The sequence below is a fragment of the Heteronotia binoei genome, chromosome 18 (genome assembly GCF_032191835.1).
Source record: "Heteronotia binoei isolate CCM8104 ecotype False Entrance Well chromosome 18, APGP_CSIRO_Hbin_v1, whole genome shotgun sequence".
Lineage (NCBI taxonomy): Eukaryota > Metazoa > Chordata > Lepidosauria > Squamata > Gekkonidae > Heteronotia > Heteronotia binoei.
Window position 1 is genome coordinate 35,077,418 of NC_083240.1, and position 6,520 is coordinate 35,083,937.

The 6,520-nt window shown below is 50.0% G+C and overlaps 1 protein-coding gene across 2 annotated transcripts in view; it reads right to left on the reverse strand.

The window, feature by feature from the left end:
• The window catches only part of FAM222B (family with sequence similarity 222 member B), a 45,614-nt gene extending 40,572 nt beyond the window's left edge, over positions 1-5,042 (reverse strand). The window contains exon 1 of one of the 2 annotated variants that reach the window (XM_060258831.1): positions 4,817-5,042. The gene's annotated coding sequence lies outside the window, so the exon portion shown is untranslated. The remainder of the gene's footprint in view (positions 1-4,816) is intronic. The other variant, XM_060258832.1, reaches the window with a different exon arrangement.
• Positions 5,043-6,520: the final 1,478 nt, after the last annotated feature.

Sequence of the window (6,520 nt, forward strand, 5' to 3'; positions counted from 1 at the left end):
GTGAGCGACTGGCATCAAAGTTGTGAGTCACTGCATAAGTTAGTGTGGTCTGGGGTCCTCCTTCCGGAGCTCAGACAAAAATGTGTGAGCTGGAGGCTAAAAATCTGTGAGCTAGCTCACGCTAACTCAGCTTAGAGGAAACACTGGTAGAGGGGAATCAAACCGGGGTCTCCCAGATAAGAGCCCTTGCACTTAACCATTACTCCAAGCTGGCTCTTGGAGCTTATAACATTGTTCTTCCATGCTCCATTTTATTCTAACAACCCTGTGAGATGGGGCAGGCTGAGAGAGGGTGACTGGCCTCAGGTCACCCAGTGATCTTCTGTGGCAGAGGAGGGATTCAAACTGAAATTGCCAAGATCCTAGTCTAACAGCCTATCCACTTCTCTATATTATGCAAACAAGCAGAGGTTCAGAACATAACAAAGAAAAAGAGGGAACTGAATTTTCAGTGAAGCTGGTTTATCAGGCTTGTTAAAAAAAAACAACCCAGAGCCAACAAGAAATACACATTTCTTATTTTTGCGAGGGGAGGGAAGGGAACCAAACTATTTCGCTTGCATCCTACATTTCTTCTAGTGATATTTACTGGAGCCAATTCCACCATTTATTATTTGCTGCAAGCCAAGGTCCATTAGATATTTATTATTTGCCTATCTCAGCCTACAAACCTCAAATGACTTCCTTGCTCCACAGGCCTTTGGTCATAGTAGAAGGAGCTCAGCCAAAGGGCAACGAAGTCAAGGAGTGTTTGCATTACAAATTGAAAACTTAGAAGCAGTGCTCTGGTCTGCTGCCCGCTGTGATCCCAGGCTCACCTACGATATGTTAGGCAAGGGGGAGTTGAAATCTGCTGACAGGCACGCCCAGTTTAGGTACCCAGCAGCGTTCTCTCTAAGCTGAGTTAGCGTGAGCCAGCTCACAATCTTTCAGCCTCCAGCTCGCACGTTTTTGTCTCTGCTCGGGAAAAATGGCCCCAGAGCACAATAATTGATGCAGCAGCTCACAATTTTAATGCCAGCAGCTCACAAAGTAGGATTTTTGCTCACAAGACTCCACAGCTTAGAGGGAACACTGGTACCCAGTAGGCCAACTTTTTTTTTTTTTAAAGGTGCCTAGCAAACTATAAAAAGTTGAATTTCCCACAAGACCCTGTGGGCCTGTACCAAAGAATTCACAATCTACTGCTGGTTTAAAACATGCTGTTGCAAAGAGCTGCAGCTCCTGAAAGCCAGGCAGCCATCACAAGTCAACAGAGAACTGTAACTTTCTGAAAGTTATACTTTGGGGCAAAGATTAGAAGAGAATCCTGATTACCCAGAGCTTCTAAAACTCTGACACTGGTATCTAAAAATATTCTCCCCCACCACCAACTCTGGCCAGTGGGCAGATGCCAATCAGTATCCAAAAGCACTCACCAATATTCACAAAGACACCGTAGCTTCATGCACTTCCTTAGGAAAAATCAGGTCTTACCAATGCACATTTCCTGCAAATGTGATCAAAAGAACTCCAGAGAGAATCACAGTGATATGACCTGGGCAGGGGAAAATATTCCGAATTGCGAAATATGTCATGGATACCCAAATGTGTGGACATCCTGGAGCACAGATACGCCTAAAAAAATTGATTTAAGGTGTCTAAAAACTAGCCATATGCACATGACTACTTGCCAGTTTTCAGTCTAGAAATGATCATGCAAGCAGCGGCAAACTCTGGGGTATGACATTTAGGATGTCCTTACCTAAGCAGGACACCTTTCAGATTTCATCTGTAAAGATCACTACACTGATATTGTTACTAAGGAGCGCTCTTGAGCCTAACTGCTCATGTTAAATGACGATTAACAAGAACACAAGAAAAGCCATGTTGGATCAGGCCAATGGCCCATCCAGTCCAACACTCTGTGTCACACAGTGGCCAAAAACCCCCAAGAACCATCAGGAGGTCCATCAGCAGAACCAAGACACTAGAAGCCCTCTCACTGTGCCCCCTCAGCACCCAGAGTACAGAGCATCACTGCCCCAGACAGAGAGTTCCAAGCTGTGGCTAATAGCCACTGATGGAGCTCTACTCCATATGCTTATCCAATCCCCTCTTGAAGGACTCAACCCCTCAGCATCAAGACTTCCCGTGACATCTTGAATCTTCCCAGCAACACTCAATGGAGCGTGTTCTCTAGCACTGTACACCATGATAGTCTCTCCACCAATACACCTGGAAAGGACAGGAAAGTCATCATAATACCAAACAAGCAGGGACAACTGCTACCCTTGGCAGAACTCCCTCCTGCACCTGGTTGCACACCTGGCTTAGAAGAATCTTGATTAATTCTCAGCAACTTATTAAAACTTTCTACATAACAGAACTCAATGTCCAGGAGCCCAAGGGATCCAATTCTAAAGTTTGCCGACCCCTGGCAGTACGCACATAGCCTTAAAATATATTACTTGGTGAAGAAGAGAATCTGAACTGGTTTGCAAAGCCAAAAGCAAAAAGAACAGCCAGCAAGATCCAGAATGGAAGTTTGGTTAGAGCTCCTTCAGTTCCCCTCAGGCAAGCAGCCATGGAATGCCACCCATTTCAGCCTCAAAGACTCTCCCGCCTCCTCTTAAATTAATCTTATACAGGAATATTTTGAGCAGGGAAAAAAAGTATATTTTGCCCCCACTGACTAAATGTAATCTCAGCACTAGCTAAATTAGCTCCATGAAAAAAGCAATGAAGCCAGGGCTGACTCCGAAACAGGGTCAATGGAACATCCGCCAAGATTTAGGAAAAGCAAACTGGGACTGTCCTTTCAGTCTCACAAAGCATCTTCTTCAGTTTTACAGAAGACTCAGCAAAAGCCTCTTTTCAACTCCGTCCCAAATTCACAGCCCTGTCAAGCATCTCTGTGCCAAAAGCCAGGAGCATGTGCTGGGTCAGCCCCCTGCCAGGTTGATAAAGGACTGGGCCCTACCTCCGTGCATCTGACGTCCTGCCTCCAGGCACAGTTCGGGCAGAGGAGGAGGTGTGCTGAAAAAGCACAGCAGACGCGATGTCAGCACACTCCTGCTTTTTAGAGGGGCCTCCAAGCCCTTGGCTGCAAGGCACTGAAATCAATGGATCAGCTCCAGGAAGAACATGTGTTATGCCAAAGATCGCAGGCAGGCAAAAGCTGGGTGGGTGGGGCAGCCCACAGATCTAAAATATGGTTCAGAAAAGTCTTCTTTGCAAGTCCCCCCCTGCAAACACCCTCCCCCAAGGAGAAGCATTAGCGAAAGAGAAGAAACCCTCCCAATTCAAGAACTATGGGTGGCACTCCCTCACCTGGCCCCACAAACAAGGCCTCAGGCCCCTTCCTTAAGCTCCCCGCCCTGAGAGCTGCCACCCATCTGCACCCCCTCTGTGGTGTGGGCCCAAGCCCAAGGGTACATAAGAGAAGCCATGTTGGATCAGGCCAATGGCCCATCCAATTCAACACTCTGTGTCATACAGTGGCCAAAAAACCCAGGAGCTATCAGGAAGTCCAGGACACTAGAAGCCCTCCCACCGTTGCCCCCCCCCCTAAGAATACAGCGCATCACTTGCCCCAGACATAAGAAGACTGCAGATTTATATCCCGCCCTTCTCTCTGAATCAGAGACTCAGATCGCCTTACAATCTCCTATATCTTCTCCTCCCACAACAGACACCCTGTGAGGTGGGTGGGGCTGAGAGGGCTCTCACAGCAGCTGCCCTTTTAAGGAAAACTTCTGCAAGAGCTATGGCTGACCCAAGGCCATTCCAGCAGCTGCAAGTGGAGGAGTGGGGAATCAAACCTGGTTCTCCCAGATAAGAGTCTGCACACTTAACCAGCACACCAAACATAGGAGAAGCCATCTTGAATCAGGCCAGTGGCCCATCCAGTCCAACACTCTGTGTCACAAACCAGGTGCCATCAGGAGGTTCACCAGTGGGGCCAGGACACTAGAAGCCCTCCCACTCCCCCCCCCCAAGCACCAAGAATACAGAGTGTCACTGCCCCAGACATAAGAACAGCCATGTTGGATCAGGCAGTGGCTCTTCCAGTCCAACACTCTGTGTCACAAACCAGGTGCCATCAGGAGGTTCACCAGTGGGGCCAGGACACTAGAAGCCCTCCCACTGCCCCCCCCCCCCCCCAAGCACCAAGAATACAGAGTGTCACTGCCCCAGACATAAGAACAGCCATGTTGGATCAGGCAGTGGCCCATCCAGTCCAACACTCTGTGTCACATAGTGGCCAAAAAACCAGGTTCCATCAGGAAGTCCACCAGTGGGGCCAGGACACTAGAAGCCCTCCCACTGTTGCCCCCCCCCCCCCAAACACCAAGAATACAGAGCGTCACTGCCCCAGACATAAGAACAGCCATGTTGGATCAGGCAGTGGCCCATCCAGTCCAACACTCTGTGTCACAAACCAGGTACCATCAGGAGGTCCACCGGTGGAGCCAGGCCATTAGAAGCCCTCCCACTGCTGCCCCCCCAGGTGCGTCTCCTGGTATGGGGGAAAGCGAGGGCTCTGCGCCCACCCAGGAGAGGGGGGAGAGAAGCCGCGAAGGAATGCAGCCCCCAGGCTGGACTGGGTGGAGAGGCTGAAAGGGGGATGTCTCCCTCCCTCGAGGCCTTTCATTAACCCCCCCTCACGGTCCCCAGAGGCCCCTTGGCGGAGGGCCCAGGCCGCCAGTGTCCCCTTGGATGCCCCGGGGCGTTTCCAGGCCCCCGGGGGAGGAACCCCGCGGCTGCCCCTCGTCGGGGAGGACCCGGCCGGGCCTTGCGGGGAGCCTCGCCAGCGACCCCTCCTCTCGCTCACCGTGGGAGCCCCCGCCCGGCCCTCATGGCGCCGCCGCCGCCGCTCCGCTTCCTTCCCTCTCCACCTTCCTCCAGAGCCGGCTCGACCGCTCCCCGCCTCTGCGCATGCGCCCCCAAGTTCCGCCTCTCCCTCGGCGTCGCCCAGCACCTTCACAGACACTTCCGGCTCCCTGTTGAAGAGCAAAAGGCGGAGGCCGGCCCCGATGTTAAAAAAAAAAAAAAAAAAAGATTACGACAAGGGCAGTGAGGGGGCGTAGGAGGAAACGGACGGGGAGGGCCGCCCGAAGTGACGTTTTCGCTCACCCGCAATTGGGCTCTACACCCCTTCCGACCCACATGGCGAGGAGGGCCCTATAGAGACCGGAAGTGAAGACAGTTTGCGACGTTCGTTGCATCACTTGCCTTCTTTGGCCTCGCCGGATTCCCAGACGCCGCTTTGGGCGAGTCTTAGTACGCACGCGTACCGCCCGTATTCTTCGGGCCACAGCGCGCTCTCCCAATCATAGAGGCGACGAGGGATTGCTAGAGCGGCCATTCCTTTGTCTGCAGCCCGGATTTCCTGTCTTTTTCCTCTTAAACTTGGATGAACAGTGCTGCTGCGGTGACAACTCGCAGCGTGGGAAAATGCGAGTCTGTCACTGCAATTACTTGGCAAAAGACTCTTTCAAAAAGTTAGAAGACGGCGCTCATACTGAAACCGTCAGCTTTTAAAATTTAATCCCTGCTACAACCCTTTTGGTTTTTTTGCAGTAGAAAGATGAAAACAGTGCCAGGATTACTGCTCCCAAAGTGCAAGGAAGGTCGAAAACGCCTGAACGGGGCCTGCAGCAACCCTGCAGTGTTCCCCGTGTTATCATCTCCCACGCTGCACATTAAGATGGGGCACACAGAATCACCCATAAACCATCATACTTCAGATGCAAAGCGACTGCCTTTGCAACTAACGCAAATAGGAATCCCCCGTGACCTTCTCAAGCTTATTCTCTGTAGCACAAGATGAACCCTCAACTGGCAGACCTACATACAAAATCCCAAGCAGTGTGATGCAGGATTACTTTATGTACACCTCACTGTACCTTCAGTAACTGAAACAACTAGGAACTTCTATAAACTTCTGTATAGAAATAAACACATTTAAAACCAGCATATGAATAACGTCAGCAACAGAACAGCACCCCAATGTTCCAGGATGGGAGCACAAGTTATGCAGGAGGGCACTGGTTATTTGTGATACACACACATCGAGATCAGTGAAACTGTTACATTATCTAGTTGATATAACCAAGCTAATCAGAAAGCCAGTCTTTCTCCATTTTCCACCACTGTAGATAGGGATGTGGCTAATGGAGGAGACCTCAGCAAAAGCAAATACAGGAGCAAAACATTTCATGAAATCTTATGATGACCTTAAAAGGCAGACCAGTGTCATTTCACTCTTATTAAAAGTCGGAGCCAAGGCTCACCCAGGGCCATGTATGAACTTCATGGCACCACCTCTGGGATGCCCTCCAGGTGGGGAAATCACCTGGCACCCAGCTTACACTCCTTTAGGTGCCAACCAAAACACTTTTTAGCCAGACTTTTAACTAAGGATTGGCACTTTAAAATTGCTTTTATGGTCTCCTTCTAGCGAGAAGATTTTTTAATGAACATGCCTAAATTAATAACTCTTCTTTATGCTATTTTTATTTTCTGGCTTTTTATG